The sequence below is a fragment of the Mus musculus genome, chromosome 14, assembly GCF_000001635.26.
Source record: "Mus musculus strain C57BL/6J chromosome 14, GRCm38.p6 C57BL/6J".
NCBI classification, from domain to species: domain Eukaryota; kingdom Metazoa; phylum Chordata; class Mammalia; order Rodentia; family Muridae; genus Mus; species Mus musculus.
This window is the reverse complement of record NC_000080.6, coordinates 69,973,962-69,995,508: the sequence shown is the minus strand read 5'-3', so window position 1 is coordinate 69,995,508 and position 21,547 is coordinate 69,973,962. Positions and strand designations below refer to the sequence as shown.

General features: G+C 48.9%; 1 protein-coding gene and 1 long non-coding RNA gene across 2 annotated transcripts in view; one reads left to right on the top strand and one right to left on the bottom strand.

The window, feature by feature from the left end:
* The window catches only part of Pebp4 (phosphatidylethanolamine binding protein 4), a 219,512-nt gene that overhangs the window by 64,410 nt on the left and 133,555 nt on the right, over positions 1 to 21,547 (bottom strand). The window lies entirely within an intron of this gene.
* On the top strand, positions 182 to 21,251 carry Gm41198. The gene is made up of 2 exons (XR_874787.1): positions 182 to 237; positions 20,223 to 21,251. It is a non-coding gene; the product is annotated as a predicted gene, 41198 (long non-coding RNA).

Sequence of the window (21,547 nt, the reverse complement as noted above, 5' to 3'; positions counted from 1 at the left end):
TAGCAAACATGTTTGCTGGGGTTCAAATCTGTATTTCACTCTTCTGAGTGCACGCCCTTTACCCTGGAATGGTAAATAAATAACCCCTTGCCCCCCGTTGGGCTGACCTCCGGAGCCTTGTGGAAGGGCGTTCCCAGGGCCATCACTTGGGGGAGGGGGAGGGCAGGGGGAGGGGCGTGACAATCCTTCTTCCGGTTCTTTGCCTAGCCCACAGCATTCCTGTATTGCCCTTGGCAGGTAGGCGGCCTCCCTTGTCAGTCCTGTGGAGGAGTTGGGAGTTCCGGGAGAATCGGAGGGGGCCGGGGCTGGTGGAAACTCCCAGGCACGGGGCTGGGAGTGGGGAGGAGGGACACGGGGGTGGGTCCCAGGCTTTTCCCCACACTTCCTCAGGGATCGCTTTACATAACCAGGCCTGCTTAGTCACTGCGTTTTACTTTTTTTTGGAAACAATTTTCTCAGCATCACAGCTCCCCGTCTCCATCCCTTACTAGTCACCGGTGCTAGGGAAGTCCCTTTTCTCCTGTTCCCTAGGCAACCCAGCACATTTGCCTTTCAAATGCTCCAAGGCCTGGGCGGGGGTAGGAGTTCCCTCCCCCTGTACCCAGGCCTCCCACACAGCCACTCCTGCCTCAGTTGGCATGTCAGGTGGCCCAGCTGCCAGAGACATCTGGGGAGACCAAACTCTTGTACCCGACCTCGGACCTCATTCTGGACCCCCTGGCTTAGGCCCACGGCCCCCAACCCATGTCTGGAGATGCCCATATGGGCTCTTGGATTTGGTTGGCTCTCATCCTTCTTCTCTTGGGGAGAGAAAGCAGGCTAAGAATCCCAGTGAAGTGACAAAGCTGGGACTCTCTCAACAAGGCCCAGGGCACTTGAGGACTGTAGAGGCCATTCTGCTGCTATACCTCAGGTGAAGGGCTGGGTATCCTGCTACCGTTCCTGTCTGGGTAAGGAGAGGATGTGGAGTGTGGTCTGCTTCCTTCATGATGGCTCTCTTGAAACTGCTCATGGCAGCCTTGGTTACACAGCAGTGCCCAGTGGCTTGGGAAAATTAGACTTGAGGTTCCCTGGGGTGTCAGTAGGGTCTCTCTTGAGGTAAGAAATACAGGACAGAGAATTCAGAAGGCCTGACCTTGTGAGCCTCCCCGACTTCCTTATAAAAGGCTGAAGCAGTTTTTACAATCTCTGTCTCTGCTGCTGTCTCTTGCTGTGTGAGTGTGTCTGTGTGTGCGCGCGCACATGCACGTGCATGTGTAACTACAGGTTCATGCATGTCAGGGTACGAAAGTGGAGGTCAGAGGACAACTGTGGGAATTGGTTCTCTCCTATCACCTGGGTCCCAATCTTCACTGGGCTTACTGGCAGCAAGCACCTTTACCCAGTGGGCCATCCCACCGACCCCTTTACTGCTGACTGTAGTGATACAAGGCACTTGGTGTTCTGAATTAAGGGCAGTTGTACCAACTATACAACAAAGTAGTACAGTTTCGCAGAATGCATAGAATCCCTTTTCTCCTCCATTCAGCACACGTTTGTGGGATACCTACTCTTTGCTGAGTGTTGTCCACCTCCTTAAAAAAATATGAGATCTAGACCTCACCCTCGAGCAGTGTGAAACTGCCCAAGTTTATTCATCGGACAGTGTTGGAGAACAGCAGTTTTCACACAGGGCTCATGGACCACATGTGGAAAATCTCACACACTCTCAGAGGGATGTTAATTAGGGGAAAGGTCTTGGGAATGTATAGGAACTGTGAACAGATTTCAAAAGGTTGGCAGATGAGCAGGAGTTAGAAAACTCTACACCTTGAGGATGTTTGAATGTGTGTTTCTCTAGGGCAGCGCTTCTCAACCTTTGCAATGCCGTGACCCGCTTAATACATTTCCTCATGTGGTGGGGAGCCCCAAACTGTCAATCATTTTGTGGCTACTTCATAACTGTAATTTTGCTACTATTATGAATTGTGATGTAAAAGATAACTGTTTTCTCGTGGTCTTAGGTGACCCCTATGAAAGGGTCATTCGACCCCCAAAGGGGGCGTGACCCACAGGTTGTCAAGCACTGCCCTAAGGAGAAGCCACCACTTGTTTCCTACTGGGGATGCTAGCTCTCTAGAAGGTTCTCTAGAGGCTGGCCCAGTTCCAGAAGCAGCAATGCTTCAGGGTATCATAGGAAGGGAGTCTACATCTGCACACATCTGGAGCTCAGCATCCAGTGACATCTTAGGAGCTAGTCTTCCAGCCCCCTGCCATGATCATGGGAAGGGCCCTTGGTAGAGAGAGTCCCAGGAGATGTCCCCTATCTCAGGCACCAGCTTCACGTAGGGGCACACCTGGCTTCTCCACTAAAAAGAGCCCCACGCGCCACTCGGGGAGGCCAAGTGAGCTGGCCTCCCGCTGCTGTGGGTTACGTTTGGGCAGCCAGATTCTCAGGCCCAAACCTCACTTCCTTTCCTCTTTATATTTTGTTGTTTCCCAGTCTTTTCTTGAGGATAAGCAGGGACATCCAGCTATTTTCTTGTCGTTTCTTGTTATTTCTTTCATGTTGCTGTCCCTCTGAGGAGTGATGGATATGGCTGTCCTGTCCAGTTGGAAGGTATCTATGACACAGACTTCCCCCAATTTCCACATGGCCAGTTCTTCCTGGCTATGGCTTCTGTACTGACACTTAGGGTTGCTCTGTTAACCTTCACAAAGGCTAGGGCTCCCCAACAACAGCCTCTTTGGTATCCTCAGAGGCTCCCAGTAGCTTTCTTGGGGTTGGTGCACAGGTGTTCAGTGTGAGGCCAGACATCGTTCATTTATCCAGGTTTATGCTCTTTAAGCAGGATCTCAGTGAGCATCAGGCTAACATGCTAATAATGTTCATATTACAAGCGATGGTTTCCAACTGCTTCTTGGAATCAGGGTTGTAGGAAAGCCCAGGGTGACTCTCACTGGCCCTGCGTCACCTCTCCAGGTCTCAGTGCCTACATTTGTAGCAGGCTGAGGATTGCATCAGTTCTAGGCTGTCGCAGAGATAGTCTCTGGCATGCGGCAGTACCCTGTGTTGGCTAGTTCCCTTTTGTTCCTGGCACCCCTGTCCTCAGAACTGAACATAAAGTGATGTTCGGGGGAGAATGATGCCAGAGAGGGATGAGGGAACATAGGACAGCTTAGTGGAGGACGAGGAGATGCAGGAAGAGAACCACAATACTAAACTCAAACTATAGGCTTGGATGGGAGGATGGGTTGAAGCCAGAGCTGGAGAACGCACTGGAAATAAGCAGGAAGACACAGTGCAGGTCTCTTGTGGCTGTTTAAAATACACTAACAGGCACCTTGATTTTAGGGAAACTGAGGCAGAGGAGTGGCCAGGACAGCTCTCCCTCGCTTTGAATTTTGACCCCATTGCCAACGTCCCGACCTCCCGTCCTGGGAGCTGTGCCAGGCTTGGGTGCTGCCAGCCGGGAGCTTGATTTAGCACAAGCCTTGTTAAGAGAAGCTAATTAACAAACCTGCATTTAAATAAGCAGCTGCCTGGGTGTTTGTAACCACCGCCTTATTGAATTGTGACAAGTTATTAGCCCTTGCATGTTAAATGAAACAGAAGCATCCAGGAAAAACCCCTAAATCCAATCTGCATAAAGCAGATTCCTGCGGAGAAAATGACGGGCGGCAGCAAAAAACCAAAACTGATTCACTCTGTGCTTTGGGGGAGAACTCCAGGCCTTCACTCTGGGTTACATAACCCTCTGTCAACATTGAGGACGCCAGGAGGAAAAGCACAGGGGCTGTGGAGGGGGACCATCAGAGTTGCCTTGGGCTCCATCCACACGATGCCTGCAGGTGCCCCTTGAGTATGTGGCCGTCACTGTGCCCACCCCTCGGCACCATCGTGTGTCCACCTTTGCTACTTAGTTTGACTCTGCTTGTCCCAGATCTACAAGTTACAGTGGGGTTTCGGAGCATAAAGCCCAGGCAGGGCCTGGCCTCAGGTAACCTCACCTAGGAAGTGTCTCTTTCCACTTTCTTTTTAACGTGGTGGGAGTGTGTGAGCCAAGGTCGGATTTAGGGCTGCTCTTGTTCCTTAAGGCCAGGGTGCGCAGGGGAGAGGGCGGGGCGGGGGGGGGTGTGGAATGGCAGGGAGCCACTGGCTTTCAGTGGTCTCTAATCAAGGATATCAGTTCTTAAAGAAGAGGACCAGGAATTCCTTGTCCCTACGAGACAACTTTGGGAATCTGGCCAGGGCCTTCCCTGTCCTGTCCAAAGCTGGGCTCAAAGCTGAGGTCTTATCAGAATTCCAGACTGAAGAAGATAGCTCCGGGGGAAGGGCAAAGGGGTGGGATATTTTGGAACTTGTCTGCCTGGCCACAGAAACTGTTCTTTAGGGGAGGAAAACTGAGAAGGACGCCAAGTGGCAGAGGCAAGATGACCAGAAAGTACAGCTGACTCTAATGGCCCGGACTCTGTCCCTTGGTAGAAGATGAATGAACCTAGAAACCCAGTGCCCTCCATGAAAATAAAGACACTAGGTAGGAGGCAGTGTCCTGGGAGTTTGGCATAGAGGATGTTATCTATCAGTGAGTGCTAACAGAGGAGAAGACGATGGAGAGTAGAGAACGGAGAGTTCTCCGTTGGGGTTTCTGGGTGCCTGGAAATGGAGTCTGGTAGCAAGGGTTGTACCCGAAAGAGGGCAGGCACTGGAGTCAAGAGAAGCTGGGTTTAAATCTCCGCCCCAGTTCTTACCAGCTACAGGACTCTGGCTAAAGGAAGTGACTTCTCCGAACCACCCTTTCCCTGTGTTCAAATGGAGCTTATGCTGGTCTTGTAGTGTGATGTGAGAAGGAAATGACTCTAAAGGATAGGCGTTTAGGACATGTACAGTACAGAGTAGAAATGAAACCTGCCCTGCCCCCTCCCCCATCATTAGTCTTTCTTTGAGAAGCAAAGAAGCAAGAGAAGCGCTAAGCCTTCCTTTCCGTAGGGTTCTGGATTAGCGCTACCAGGATGGGAGCCCCACCCCCACCCCGGACCCCGCCCCAAGACATTGTTGTATCCTGTGCATGTTTCCCCTGGAGAGAAGTTGGGGTGTACAAAGGGAAAAAGGAGTCCTCTTGGATTGGATCCTGATGTTTGGGAGCGAAATCTTCACTAGGGGTCCCCTCTGAGAACACCCCCAAGCTGCCTCTCTTGGAGGCTGATGAGATTCACATTTGGGGTAAAGGGATGGTACTTCAGGGGAATGGTAAAAGATAGAAGAGCTGAGAGCTGAAGGCCTGCCCTAGACATGGAAGTCAGGCTGGCAAGTAGTTTACACTGGAGAGGTGGGCAGAAGACAAGAATTAGAGCGGGTCTTAAATTTCCAAATGGCCTTTGCTAATGGATGCTATTGTTCACGCCTGGGGAATTGATTGAAGCAGAGGAAGCAGGTGAGGGCAGCGGGCTCTCTGACAGAGAAGCTTGGTTTCTGCGTACCCTCTCATTGAAGTCAGAAACAATTCTTGATCTAGATTCGAGTTGGTTGGCGATGGCAGAGAGAAGAGGATTTAGTAGGTCAGGATAGCATTGGCTCCACGGTCCTCATGAACACGCAGGGGTTAAGTTCTCCAAGTGCTTGAGCCTGGGTGGGAAGTCAAGAGCTCTGAGGGTGTTTAGGCTGGGGGCCTGTGGACACTCTGTGAGGTGCCTGACTCCCTACAGGGAACAGATCCCAGGACCGCCATAGAAGATGAGATGTTTATATTCAACCTTAAGGGATGCTCTAGGCAGGTGAGTGGGGGAGGTGTGGCCTGAGTCAGGCAAAACCCAACTAATATTCTACCTCACACACCGTGGATGCCCTTGAAGGGCGTTCAGGGAGAAATAGGTCACAGGCCTAGCCAGGAAACCCTGGAGCGAAGTAAGGGGGTGTGGCTGAAGCCTTTGGGGGTGGAGCCACTTCCAATGGGATGCACTGTGGGGAGGGCATGCTGGGAAAACCAAGAGATGGCAGTGGGAGGTACCCGGGAAGGATAATGAAGGAGGCCAGGGGAGGAAGGAGGAAAGCCCTGGCATGGACACGGCTTTTCAACCGGAAGCATCTCCTCAAGATCCTGGAGATGTCCCTGGGATAAGAACCCACTGAGAGGGATTCTTATTACTGGTGTGTGTGTGTGTGTGTGTGTGTGTGTGTGTGTGTGTGCGCGTGCGTGTGAAGAGTGGTGAAAGAGACCTTTGCAGGCCAGTAGGTCTCAGAGTTAGCAGGGTATGAAAGGAAGAGGAAGATTCCAGAATCCCGAGTTGCATCTGAGGTGGGCAGGCTGGGCAGTTGGGGAGCACAAACAGGTTCTGCAGCTTCTTAGCCATGTTACATCTCACATGCTTGTGAGGAGCGACCAGGACAATTACTTGACCCTATCTCCACCTGGTCTCAGTTTACCCATGTGTAGAATGTGTGTGTGGGTGGGGGTGGGGGGTTAGACCCATTGTCTTGCTTTATTTCCCTTCAGCCCCCAAATACTGTTGGCAGAATTCTAAATAGGTAGAAATTCTAAATACTAGAGAGTATTTTGGTGGCGTGTACCATCAAGCCTTTGAACCCACGGAGATTCTGAACGCGGAGGCTCATCCCAGGAAAGTTATCACAGAGGTGAATGAAGAGTTAGCTTATTGGCTCACGTGTTCGTTGTAGCCTTGGTGATAATTATATATATTTGAGGGAAAAAAGAGACACAGCCTAATGTCCAACAGTAAGGGATTGGCTGAGGAAATTATAGTACACCCATATGGTAAACTACTTCTGCAGTAAAAAAATCATGGTTCGGAAGATTATGTGTTGACATAGGAAAATGTTAATGATATATTGCTAAGTAAAAAAGCCGGCTACATTACAGAACGTACAGTATGATACATTCATTTTCAAAATTTTTGATTAGGACACAGACCAAATCTTTAATTAATGTCATTTTTTTCCCTTCTTCTCTTGGCAAGCAAGAGGAGTATTATCTGGAATAATGTAACCAAAAAAAAAAAAAAAAAAAAAAGAAAGAAACAGAGAGACAGAGTCCCACACTGAGTGTGTCACGTGGATTCTGAAAATCTCTGGGGTGGGGAATAGGCGGTTGGCAAGTCAAAAGCGTGGAGAAGCTGAAAAACGGTGGGACTTCAAAAGTCGGAAGCCACCCTGAGTCCAGGGGACTCCAACCTTTCATTCTGCAAACTGTGTTAGGCTTGCCTGGATCTTCAGGGCAGCTCGTTAGAATGAAGGCAGATGCCATGCCAAGTACAGTCTCTCAACTTCCAGTTTATGCCAATACATTGCCCCCCCCCAAGCCTGTGCTGATATTTATGGAGGACCCTGTGTGTCAGCTTCCTGAAATGTGACTGTGCTTCCTTCATCCCTACCAATGGACTGTGCAGGTCAGAAGGTGGAAGGCTGGCTCCTGAGACCATAGCACAGTTTTGGGGCGGCTTCTCTAGAAATATTGGGTTCTCTGGAGCTGATCTGACACCCCAAGGAGAAACCAGTATCTGGGTGCTCTTGGGCTTGGCATCTCAGGTTTCCCAAAGATCATGCCTTTAGTTTGCCAGGCACTTGTTTGAAGTGATTCTCCTTCCTTAAAATGGGTTTCCTCGCCTGTCCCCAGCTGGCTAAACTTCCCAACTCAAGGATCCAACACACCATCTCTGCTGAGCTTAGCTTCGAGACAAGGTTGCAAGTGGAGATGGCTTTGGCTCTTGTTAGCCTAGTGACTTGCGGCTTTCCCTTCTCAGTCGCCTGGACTACTACCGTAGCTCCTGACATCTTCTTGCTTCTACCTTGAGTCCTAAAGCAGCCAGGCGGAATCCTGCTAGAGCCTCTGTAGAATGTCTCTTACATCTGCTTCTTGCCCCAGTAGCTCCTGACACTCATGGGAAGAGCAGAACTCTCGCAGATGGGCCTGCCTGCGATCTCTACTCTCTCATCTCATATCCCCTTACCCTGGTCTGAGCTTACTCCCCTGAAGCCACAGCCTCCTAGCTCCAGGAACAGTGTTGCCTTAAGCCCTTCACCTTGGTTGGTTCTCCGAGGAGTCCTCCCAGATTTCTGTAAGCCTCCTCCCTCATCTCTTCTACATTTTGTGTTCCAACATCGCCTTTTTAGAGAGGCGCTCCCTGGCACACACTGTAGCTCTCACCTTACTCTGCAGCCCTGTTCCCCAGTACAGAGTACCTGGTGACACCCCCCCCTCCCTTTTACGTTTAATTTTGGTCATGGTACTGGAATTGGGCCTGGGGTCTTGTGCATGCCAGCCAAACATTCTACTTCTGGGCTATGTCCTCAGCTCTCTGTACTTTTTTATTTTGAAACAGGGTGGAATTAGGTTGTCTGGGTTGGCTTTGAACTTGGTCTGGAGGCCACACAGACCTCTTCCTGTCTCAGCCTTCTGACTAACTGGAATTACAGGCCTGTGCCACTAGACCAAGCTGCATTGCTCTCTCTCGCTCTCGCTCTCGCTCTCACTCTCTCCCCCCCCCCCTCTCTCTCTCTCTCTCTCTCTCTCTGTGTGTGTGTGTGTGTGTGTATGTGTGATGAATGCATGTGTGTGCAGTTGCACATGCTCATGAGTGCACAGAGGGGCCAGGTGAGGACACTGGATGGCCTATCTGTTACCTCTCACCTTACTTACTCCCTTGAGACAGGGTCTGTCACTAATCCTGAGACTTGCTACTTTGAGGCATGCTAGCAAGCTTCCAGGAGCTCTCTGTATTAGAGCAGCTATTCAAAAAAGTGTTTAATGATTAAAAATAAATAAAAAAGATTAAGAGCTTGGGAACCTTTTCCCAATCAGGATAGCATTTGGAGAGGGTTTAGGCCATACTCAGTGTTCATGGGTGATGGTGACAGTAGAAAGATAGGTACAAGTTCAGCTCCCACTCCAGACCCCACGTCTCTCTCTCCCAGCCCTAGAACCCCAGTCTCTATTGCATACACCTCAAAGGCTTCTTTTGTTACTGTAAGTACTGACTTCTCCTGCATGTTTTCATCATAGCCACTGGCCCAGACCCAGACACGGTTTCTCCTTGAAAATATCCCGGGTCAATAGAGCACAGAAGCCTTTGGGACTGACCATGACCATAGCAAGTAGAAGGCCCTTCTGAGAGGCAGAAAGGTACACAGGAGGTCAGAGGAGAGGGTCAGGGAAGGGGTAGACCAGAAGATGTCATAAATGTCAGGGGGAGATATAAAAGGAAATACCAAGGCTATTCTTGGGTTGCTATGCTGTCTGAGATTTTGGGGTACTTGGGGTTATGGAGAACACAGCTGGGCCTGTCTTTGGAGGGTCTTGAGCTATCTCTGTGGGCTTGCTGGTACAGTCCCCACTTTGTACATTTTACAGGCTTCTGGAGAAAGGGGGAGTTGGCTCCTCTCAGCAAACAGACGGGGTTTAATTGCTGTTACTGTCAGTGTAGTTGCAAATATCATATAAAAAGGGCTTTTTGGCTAATTGTTTTTAGGATAAAAATTCAAGAACTATGTATAGATATTATGCATCCAGGGTTCTTTAAAGATCAAACTGTTTCTATTACCCTTAAACACAGTCTTTAGCACGAGGCACTTAGATCTGCAAGCGCCTGGGACATGCAACGATCCCCCAGGGCTTTGAGATGCTGGATCAGTGTGACAGAAAGCACTTTTGCTGTGGTTGGGGGAGGACATAGAGACAGCCAGCACCCTTTGGTTGGCCAGAGGCCCAAAAGAGTTAAAGTCGCTTAAGCTGGTAATTCACAGACACCCTTAGCCTCAGGCACTGGGCTCCACCCCAGCCGGTGCACTTCCAGAGAGAGGCTGAAGCTGAATCGTGTGGGCTTCTGGGTTGGGAGAGTGCAATGGGGCTGGAGTGTCCACTGGGCTTCTGGACAGACCCATGAATGCAAGTTGCAACAAAATGCAGCCTGAGCAGACGGGCTTACGGCGGCTCCCTTCCCTCACCTCGGCTCTTCTTCCCTCTCCCTGAAATGGTACAGTGAGATTTTCCATGCTGCACAAATAAAGCAAATTCATATCTATTCATTGCCTCCCGTCCTCATGTTCAAGCCTCTCAAATTTTAATTTGGGAGCTTTTAGAAAGGCAAATTTATTTGTGACACCATCCAAAATCTATTTTATTGGAATTCTATTCTCAAAGGATGCACTTGACTCCTGAGAAAGCTGTAGGCTTCTCCTTTTGATATTTTCCGAAATGGCACACGTGTGTGTGTGTGTGTGTGTGTGTGTGTGTATGTGTGTGTGTACATCCACATGTATGCACATTCACTTTTGGAGTTTCTGCATGTCTTATGTACAAACATATAATGCATATTCACAAGGCAGCTACAGAACTGTGTATACATACATATGTATTCGTCATCTACACACGCAATACGGCGGAGACTCCTGTAAGCCAATATTTAAGTTCTATTTAATTTATATAACAAACATTTAATAAGTGCTTACAATTCATTAAACAGCATCCCAGGCCTTAGGCATAGAACAGTGAGCAAGTCAGATAAAAATAAAATAAAAAGCCTCAGTCTTGGGGAATGGATGTTTAATTTTATGGGATTCTTAATAAAGGATTGCCGACAAATGTAAGGTAATATGCGTGAAGGTCATTGAGTGAGCTGGCTGAGGGTGACATCACAGACCAGTGGTCCCTATATACAGACCTGCCCTTTCGAGTGCAACAGCGTTGTTAGGGCTCCTTGCCATTGATGACCTTGCAAGGCTGCGAGGCTAGGGCTTGGTGCAGTGTCAGTGAAACAGCCGCGGGCAGGGTTGATGGGATATTTCTATGGTGGCCTGTGTTTTGTGCATGTATGCATGTGCACATGCTTTTGTGTGTGTGTGTGTGTGTGTGTGTTTGCGTTTGCATGTGCATAGGCCAGGGGGCAATCTTGGGTGCTGTTTCTCAGGTGCCATCGACCTTATCTTTAAAGACAGTCTCTCACTGGCCTGCAACTGTTAAGTTAGGCTGGCTGGCCACAAGCCCCAGGGATCTGCAGTGCGATTACAAGCGAACGCGTGCTGTCATGCGTAGCCTTTTAAACATGGCTTCTGTGTTAAACTCGGTTCCTCATGCTTGTAAAACAAGGGCTTTATACTGACTGAGCCGGCTCCCCCAGATCCCTTGGGGACCTTTCATCGTTTTAGCCCGACAATGATACTGGATTGTGACTTAGGTTCTACTCCACCCATGCTGTCAAGCTTCCTCCTCTGTAAGGCCTTCCTTGCTCTTCCCAGTTAGAACCAACATTTCTGACTTAGACGCTCTGTGTCTGTGTGATTCATCCAGTACCTGACATGCCTCGCCTTATTTAAGTATCAGTAACCCTTTCAAAGAGCAGTCAGGATTTCAGGATTCTGGCTCTGCCTGTAGGGCACTCTCAGCCCCGAGTCTTAGGGCAGATGAGCCACCTGTAATTGCAAATGGAGTCCCAGGTGGAGGGCAGAGGCACTGCAGGATATAAGAAGGGAGGTGGTGGCAGGGACATGGGGGCAGGGTGCTCTCAGGGCTTCCGTGCCTCCTGAAGGAAGCCTCAGGGACCTTTCCTAGTCCTCCCCATCACCCCTGTAGCTGTGATGGTCATATGCTCTGCTCTGCAGTTTAATTTTTTTTAGACAGCACTTAAAATATGGTGATAAAAATACATATTATATAATATTTGGAAAAACATCTAAGCCCAAAGAAGAACATAAAAACCACTTCCAATTCTACAGCTGCTGCCTGGATTTGACTCTTAGGAACATGTTGGTGGGTATACTTTCCAGTTTCTTCTCTTGTGCATATTTTACCATACACCCAAATGGGGTAGGTTCCATCTAATTATTTTTACTGAGCTGAAGTCACCCTGTGGGGCAGAAACAGTGTCCTTTACAAGTGTACCTGTAGATATTCCCTGAGTGCCCCTGATTAATTATGGATTATCTCTCTTCTCTTCTCTTCTCTTCTCTTCTCTTCTCTTCTCTTCTCTTCTCTTCTCTTCTCTTCTCTTCTCTTCTCTTCTCTTTCCCTTCCCTTCCCTTTTCTCCTTCTCCTCCTCCTCCTTCTTCTCTTCTTCTCCTTCTCCTTCTCCCTCCCTCCCTCCCTCCCTCCCTCCCTCCCTCCCTCCCTCCCTCCCTCCCTTCCTTTCTTTCTTCCTTCTTTCCTTTCTTTTCTTCCTATCTCGCTATATAGCCCAGACTAGCCTTGAGTTTAGAATCCTCCTGTCTCAGCTTCCCACATGTTGGGATTACAGATATGAGCAACTATGTCCAACATCTGTCTAATAACTTGTATTGGTTTTGTTTTGAAGGCCAGACCTGTACATCTCTGATTGGTCTCTAACTGGCTACACGGTTGCTGATAACCCTGAATGCCTGATCCCCTGTCTCGCCCTCCCCAGCATCGAGATCAGAGGCACACACCACCACATCTAGCTTAGGTAGCGCTGGAAACACAAACCAGGGCTCAGTGTATGCCAGGAAGAACTCTACCATCTGAGCTGTGCCCCAGCCCCCAACTTCTAATTTGCTTTTTCGTTTCATGTAGCAATTGTCAAGATCCTCTTTATATTGTCTTTATTTCAGTGGCTGCATACTGTTCCACAAGCCACCATTAGCTGCCAGTCCTCTCACTGGGTAAACAGGTCATGGCTAATTTTTATTTATTTATTTCTTTTTGGTATTGGGACATTCTACTTTGTAACTAGTATAAGCTACCTGGCAGTGAACTATACTGTGGATGATATATGATGTTCACACCCTCTGTAATTTACTGTACTTAACACGCCTGATTTTATTTTGTTAGATATCACTTTTTAAATATAATTTTTGTACAGATTTCTAAAAGGAGCCTTGGGTGAAAGCCTGTGTACATTGTAAAGGCATTTGGTGTTTGATGCATCGAGCAACATTACAAGAGGGTGATTGGCAGTTCGTACTCCACTCCCACTGGCGACATGTGAAAAGATGCTGGGTATTAGTTAATTTTAATACAAAGCCACATTCAAGCTCTGCCAGTCCAGTGGCCATAGTCACCGTGGGCCGGGAAGGCAGACGATCTCTTGTATGGTCTGCATTTCTCACTGTTTGTGTAGAGATGTTCATTTCTCATAGGTTTATGAAGCTTTTCTTTTAACAGAAATTTCTGGGCTGTGGGTGTGGTTCAGCATCAGGGTGCTTGCGGAATAATCATAAGGCTCTGGGTTCTATCCCCTCCCCCACCCAAATTATCCTATTTATGGCCTTTGCTGTTATTTTTTTAATCTAATGTTTTTCTATTGAGTGCTAAAGTAGTTTGATAACTGCTAAAATGTATTGAGTGCCCACTGTGACAGACACTGTCCTGAGCATTTAACCTGCTGCTCATTTTTTTCCCTTCCTGCAGCCCCGCTAGGGATAGCTGTGTATGTCCGTGACAGTGACATTTTGTCATCGGTACATCGAGTTTTCCCAAAGTACATTTTCTTTTAATCGGCCCTTGAAGGTTTTTTATATTTATGGTTTCAAGGGTTTTACACAGCTGCGTAACAAGTGTGAGTGCATTTTATTCTCTTATGATCTAACATTAAAAGTTAACATTCACATATCTGATTTCACATGGCTAATTTTGGATTTACTGTGATTATGGGTTGGGAAGGAACATTAATAGCCCTGTCGTTGCACTGGGAAGTGAACCCAGGGCCTTCAATACGCTGGGCCAGCGCTCTACCACCGAGCTACAGACGCGGCTCCTCCCAAGTGCTTTGTTTGCAGACTCAGTCCCTCTTCACACTGGGCTGAGTATTCTAGTTGGCTCTGGGTCTTCCTGTTCCACCTCAAGGATATATCTGTGATTCTTCCACCATAGCTACACTACATACTATAGTTTCCCAATATGCATCAATGTCAGCCAAACAGCTCCATGAGTCCTCTTTGGCAAAATTTTCTTGAATAGTCCTTATGAGTCTTCGTTCTTCTTCTTCTCCTTCTCCTCCTACTCAATATTTGATACCTTAAGCTCTAATAGAAACATTTTAAAATTTGTATTTATTTTTATTGTGTGTATATGGGTATTTTGCCTACTTGTATGTCTGTGCACCGTGTGTGTGTGGTGTCCATAGAGGCCAGAAAGGACTGTTAGGTTCCTTTGAACTGGAGTTAAAGATGGTTGCTAGCCACTAGGTGGGTACTGAGAATTAAACCTGGGTCCTCTGGAAGAACAGCCAGTACTCTTAACTGCTGAGCTTTCTCTCCAGTCTATAAAAATTTATATTGTATTCCAATAAAATTTATGTATATCAAACAAATTAATTTAGAGACTATCAATTTATGAACACTATCTATCTATCTATCTATCTATCTATCTATCTATCTATCTACTTACATAATCATGTATCTAACATCTACCTACCCCTTCAAGCTTTTCATTTCTTTTCTGAAACATTATAAAAATCTTCACATTTATTGGATATTATTTCATTGCAGTTTCATAACCCTTTAACATATAAGTGAATCTGCCATGTTTTCTGGAGCAAGTATCAGTACAAACATGATGGCTTTTGTGTTTCTAAGTGTCAAGGACATTTTAAAATGTGGGTCTTAGATGTGGAGGCGCAGTGATTTCAGAACCTTTCTGTGGTTAAGAGGACCACAATGTGGAATATTTATAATGGCAACAGCATCAGACACATCCCACCTAGCCCAAAATTTACAACACAGTTCTTTTGAGGTGGTAGACATGGGGTTCCTGTATGTGACTTCACATTGTGTATTGCCAGAGACTGAGAGTCAGATGTCAGCAGGGATTACAAGCAGCATCCCAGACTGGCCAGAGTACCAGGCCATTGGGCTATGGCATCGTGTAGCTTCCTCAGCAATTCTCAGATGGTATGCCATGTTTATGTATATGCACGTGTGTATGTTTATTTCATTTCTCCATGGGGTTTTGAGTTTCTTGGGGGTATTTAGTACTATCCTTCTACAGCTTCCTACAATACCTAACAGAAAGACAAGAAAGGAAGGAGTAGAGAGAAGGAGGAGTCTGCCTGGTCAGTCTTGAGTGGGTTGAGTTATCTTTTGCTATGAAACTATCAACAGCATGGTCAACAGTACAGAATGGAAAGAAGGCTTCTACATGGCATATGGTGCTGGCTTTGGGGAGAAGGTATATCAGCCGTCACGGTTTCTTTCATTTGCCACTGTGCTATCTAAGGAGCCATTCTTGCCTAGGCCAAGAAAGAGCTATATAGTAATTGTCAATACTCCAGATGGTGATGGCCAAAGGGGCCTTGGTGGTCATGTATCCAACTCATCATCCAAGTTGGCAGGATACTGAGGCCAGGAAGATGAGCAATCCCAACCAAGGTCAATAAACTCATGGTAGGTAAGTTTGCAGTCTCTCTGGAAGACATCTTGTGGCCTAAGCCAGTTTGGAAACTACAGAGCACTTTGCTGTGGGAGAGAAGAAGGAAGAGGCTGTTTGATGAAAGGGAAGGCAGTGGAGGATGTTGGGAGGCGGGAGAGGGGAGTCTGTGGATGGTGAGTAGTGGCCTGTGGTCAATGCTGGGGGGTATGTGGCTATTGGAGGAAGCTGCTTGGCCCGTGCAAGCAGAAGGAGTAGTCTTTGAGAGGGACAAGGAAGGCCGTGATTGTCAGCCTGGCTACCCATTCTAAATATGTCAAAGGCAATGTGATCAGAAGTGGTACTCTAGACAGGATAAGTGTTGATGCCAGTGAACACGGTGGAGCTCAGGGTACAGGGTTGGACATGCACCATTGCAGGGAGGAGGCGAGCAGAGCCTTCCCAGGGGGACTGGGAAACTGGGGCAAGCACCCTGGAATGGCTAGGGAACAAGATAGCGTGGAATTGGGTGCTAAATTGTGCGGCACAGCTTGCGCTAAGTGGGAGGCGGTAGGTGGGGGGGGGGGGGCGTGGGGGCGGGGCAGGTCCTAGAGTCCCAAAGAAAGCACCTGAACAAGAGGATGTTGAATGACTTCAAAAGAGCAGTTTTCAGAGAGATCGGGTGCAGGGTAGATTGGTCATGATTTTTATCTCCTGTATTTTGTGTTGATGCTTTGATAACCCGAGGAGTGCTTGTTCTGGAACAATGTCCCTTCCAAGGCTGCCTACTTCCTAGAGACTGCCTGCAAGCACACCAGTCATGAACACACTAACCAGCCCCTAGCCCATCTCTTCCATCCCTTCCTTTCCCTCATCCTCTCATACCTAGCCAACATTCCCTGCCCCACGCCACCCTTGGGCAGGTACCAGGCGGCCGGGACAGACTCCGGTCACCCCAGAGCCCACTGATATTGTGCCAGCTCATCAGGGCTAAGCTTGCTAGGGCTTGCTTGCCCCCACTCTGCTCTTTTCCTGCAGAAACCACAGCGAAGGCTTCAGGCCACACACTCTTCTGCAGCCTCTGCTTCCTGACACACCCCGGGACTTCCCCATGTGACTCTGTGTGGCACAGCTTGGCAGGTCTCCTTCTCTTGAAACTGAGTAATAAAAACTTCTCTCAGTGGAATTGATCTTTCCACGCCATGCCTATAAATTATGACCTGGATGCCCTTGAAAGGAAGGAAGTGGGGGCGGGGGCGGTACTGGAGAAATGGCTCAGGTGTTAAGAGCACTGACTATTCTTCCTGAGGTTCTGAGTTAAATTCCCAGCAACCACATGGTGGCTCACAACCATCTGTAATGGGATCCTATGCCCTCTTCTGGTGTGTCTGAGGACAGCTACAGTGTACTCACATACATAAAATAAATAAAAATCTTGTAAAAAAAAAAAAAGGAAGGAAGGAGGGAAGGAGGGAGAGAGGAGGAAAGAAGGAAGAAGGAGGGAAGGAAGGAAGAAAGGAAGGGAGGAAGGAAGAAAGGAAGGAAGGAAGGAAGGCAGGCAGGCAGGCAGGCAGGCAGGCAGGCTAGTACTACTTCTAGGGGCCACTGTTACAGAGGAAGGAGAAGCTTTGCCTGGGAGATAATCTAGGGTGATATTCTGCTCTTTGCTTTGTGGCCAGGGCCTCTGTATTAGCTCTTCTCTGAGTGGCCCGTGGAATATTCCCATTTTGTCTATTGCCAAGTTGAGTCTGGGGCTCGAGTCAGCTCGCAGCTTCTCTCTGTGAGTGGCCCTTTCAGCCAAGCCTTCAACTGTGTTGTTTTCATGTTACTAAGCAGCTCTGAAGCCAAATGGAGCAGATGATTCCAGAGCTGTAGATGAGAGGATTGGGAAAGAGATGTATCTGTCCTTAAAGTTGCATCCCTTGCCTGGGGCCAAGCGAAACTCTCAAGTGCCCGGTTTTGATTTCTAAATGGAGAAGAGGTGAGAGCTGAGCTGCCTGCGGTGAATTTCCCCTTTCATCTCCATTAGTCAGGCCCAAATGATGGGTCCCTTCGCACCTGGGGTGACTTAGCAAACCACCCACTAACCTCCAGTGACCTACCAAACATGAGCCGGAGGCGGCTTCTCTCGTTTCAGCAATGTTGGGGCACCAAAGACTAACTGCTAGGACCCTTTCCTTCATTGTGGTCCACACTACACTTATAGGTTGTGTGACCTGGGGTTCTCAGTGTCTTCATGGGTATGACCAAATGAGTCCGGGGCATCTACTAGTTCTGGAGAAGAGCCAATCTGTGGTGACAACTTTGTCTCAGTTTCAAGGCACGTGTTAGAGCTCTGCGTGTGTGCATGCCTTTCTCTCTCTCTCTCTCTCTCTCTCTCTCTCTCTCTCTCTCTGTGTGTGTGTGTGTGTGTGTGTGTGTGTGTGTAGAGTTTAGCGTAGGGTGTCTTCCTTTACTCTCCACCTCATCTTTTGAGACAGGGTTTCTCACTGAACCTGGGACTTCCCAATGAGATAGACAAACAAGCTTTTTTGTTAGTCTGCCTCCTTGTATTCAACTCAGGCTGCGCACACAAACATTTGATCCACTGACCCATACATATATCCCCAGCCCTGGGGCTCTTGGCCCTTTGCATCAAGAGAGGAGAAGATTTCCTTGCAGAGCATGTGGTCTCTGCTAACCGGTCTCCCTGATAAAAAGCACCCTGGACTGCTGAGGATGTACAGCGTGGTGTCGGAGTCCCTGAGACAACACTTGGGTTTATACTGGGGAGGGGAGTCAGACTGGGGCAGGTGGCATGCTAGCCGGGAGTAGTGGAGTGTCCTGTCCAAGGAGGGGCTGCAGAGGGCAGCAGATGTGTGTCTTGGAACCAACGCTCTCTGCTCAGGGATCCCTGAGCGAGAAGAGCCTATTTCCAAACACTAAGCTGAATGTATAGCTCCTTTCTCTCTGCACATCCCAAGCCAACCTGACTTCAAAGCCCCACGCAACCTTACCTCTTCTAGGCCTACCTGAATACCACAGCTTCTCTGAGGACCAGGCTCTCTGTCCTGATCTTTCCTCTAGCCACACACCCCCTCCTCCCACCCCTGCCTCCAAAGCACAGAATGGGGCAGACATCCCAGGCAAGTCCGTTGACTGATGAAACCATATTGAGGAAATATTAATGTGGGAAAGGCCCCCGTTTCCTCTCCGGAAAGGAGGCAGGTCACGGTGGGGAGTGCTGAGGACACACATTCCATGTGACCTTCGGTGATCTCATGGGAGCCTGGCTTCAGCCCTTCGAGGTGCCTGGTGAATCTGCCCTTCACAGATGAGGGCTCACTGAGGGACATAAGCAGTCAGTCATGAACTCAAGCCTACTAGATGCCCGTATTCCTGTTCGTGCCACTGAACTAAACTGTCACCTAGGGAAGAAAAGGGCCCTTCTTCCTGGCTGTGCTCTCCAGAAACACCTGTTTCTAATGGGCACAGGCCAGGGGACACAAAGCAGGGTCTACACAAAAGAAGGAGAGAAGGAAGAGGGTCATGGCTGGAGCTCAGGGCACCTGCAGCCTTACGGCCACTTTTTATGGCAGAGGGAGGGGGACTGGGGAGGATGCTTGTTTCTTAGGGAAAGGGGGTGGGGCAGGACCTGATCTTACCTCCTCCCTGAAGCAGCTTTGCACAGCACATATAGATGGGCACCCACCAGGCGCGGCCAGCGCACACACATGCACACATATGCAACACATGCCTCCCTACCCGGAGCAACACGGCTTCCCAGCCACCTCGACCCTCCCCCCACCAAACCCCTTCTCCCTCCTACCCTATATGTGCAATCTTGTGAAAACTCCACCACTCTTAAGGTTAATAAGGCTCATTTGCTTAAGATAGCACCTGTTTCTATGGTGACTCCTGCCACCCAGAATCTGTTCATCAACGGAGACAAGAGAACAGTGACTTCCACCCTCTTTGAAAGGAAAGTGCTGGTTCTTATTGAAAGGCTTGATAGGCCAGCAGCCCATAGAGCTCTGAGCATTTGTCCTTCCACCCCGGGGGGGGGGGGGAGTCCATCGCATGCCCCTCCCCACCATTCCGAAGATCTACTGATTCCTCCCTAGGAATACTGAGGAGCTCTGGACTGGCCTCCTCCTTCTCCTCTTCATCTTCTCCCCGCCTTCCTCCCCGTCATCCTCTTTCTCCCTCCCCCCCTTCATCCTCTTCTTCATCTTCTTCCTTCCTCACACCCCCTCCTCTCTGAGAAACAAAAACCCTAGTGAATGAGGGCCCTGAACTCGGGGCCGCTTGTTCTTCATTCTCTGACCGCCACACTGGCTCCATTGGGGGTTATTTTGGTGGGGAGGTGGAAGGGGGGGCAGGCTAACTGGTGAGTCCCTAGTGTGCTCCTGAGTCTGTCTCTTCAGCCTCAATGTCACAACCTAAGCCTCTCACCTTAGCAAGTGTGGATTCCTGTAGCTGCCTCCAAAATGTACCTCCTGGCTGGGACCTTATCCATCCCTGATGTAGCCAGGATGCTGCTGGCCCCACAACTACCCCCACCGCCCATCCCCCTTCTCCCAGATGAGACATGTGTAGGCCCCATCCTTCTCTGTGGCCCACCCTGGTCTTCTGGTTACCAGCTGAAGTTCGCAGCACTGGCTGCCAGTAGTACCAACCACCAGTTGCAGATCACTGGGGAAATAGGTTCTCAGGCAGGCAGGTGTGACTAACCATAACGTTCCACTGAGGAGTAGCTCACCTTTTACAATAGTGAGAGCGGCTTCCATGTTCTCCCTCTAACAATGCCACTCTCCCTGGTATTTGGAAATGCTCTGCCGATGGGGACAACAAACACGTGGGGAATGGCTTGGGACTTCCAGCTTGCTTTGTGTGTTCTGAGACCCAGGAGAGCAGGCTGTGAGTATTAATAATGCTTCTGCAATTTTTCCGCAGAAAGATTAAGGGCTGCTTTGTAGAGAGAGGCTCAGGTCTGATGCTCTTTACTATGGGAGCTTGGTACCAGCACCAAAGTCCATCTGCCTGTCTCAGTTTGTAAGGAGTCCACCCCAAGAGCAGAGTCTACAGTGATGCCACCCAACTGGCAAGTGGCCTGGCCGACAAGCCTTCTGAACACTGCTCTCAGACTCTGAAGTACCAACCAGTACCCATCAAGACAGGGCTGACTTATCATGGCTTCCAAGGCCCTGCCTACCCCAGCCTCTCTGCCTGCTTCAGCTCCACTCAGAATGAACTCAGTCCCATCAATGCAGACTCATGCTGAACCCGGTCTGAAGCCCACACTTGACCGTCAATCTAACCCAGCCTACTGCCCAAGCCCTTCAAGGCGGCTTCTCCTTGGATATCTTCAAGGATAACTCACTTTCTCTCTCTCGACATCAGGACCTGGCTGCAAGCGCCCTGCGTACCCTGCTGTTCCAGGCTCTTGTCATGCCCTCCTGGGACCTCAGATTTCTGACTCTCCTACTTGACATCTCCAAAGGAGATCCAAAAGGCCTTTCGGCAGAGCTTGTCTGAGTGTCTCCATCTTAGTAAATGGCACCTGAATCTGGAAGCTTCCACTGGGCTATCCCTCACCTTCATTTTCCTATCCATCAGCAGGGCCTGATGGCTCCTGACCTCATGGAAGGTCCTGATGCTGTCCCCTCCAACTCATCTGCTCTTGTCTCGGGGAGGACCACTGTTATCTCTCCTGAAAGAACAACATTGCCTCCTGGGGCTACCTGCTGGCATGGCAGACAGAAAACTTTTAGAAAATGCAAGCCAGGATTTTTATGATGTTTATTTATTTAGCAATTGATTGATTGATTGATTGATTGATTGACTGAAGGTCTTGCTACGCTGCCTTGACCTTAAGTGATCTTCCTGACTCTTATAGAGAGAACTGCAGGTACCTGGCTTTGTGCCTAGCTCCCAAGCGTTTCTTTCTTTCTTTTTAATTATATTTTTATTTATGTGTATGACTGTTTTGTTTGAATGTTTATCTGTGTGCCACGCGCACGTGTCTGGTGCCCGAGGACCTCAGGAGAGGGTGTCCGATCCCCTGGAGTTGGTGCTATGGACTGTTTGTGAGCTGCCATGTGGGCGTCAGGGATTGGACTCAGGTCCTCTAGAAGAACAAGTGCTTTTACGAGCACTTCCTTCCAGGCCCCCTCGGGGGTTTCCTAATCTCTGGTCCAAGACCTCCTGTAGTCCATGTGCTAAAATCCTTGCCTAGTCTCAGTGAAGGCCCTGCGTTGATGTTTCCAAATTTTGGTGCA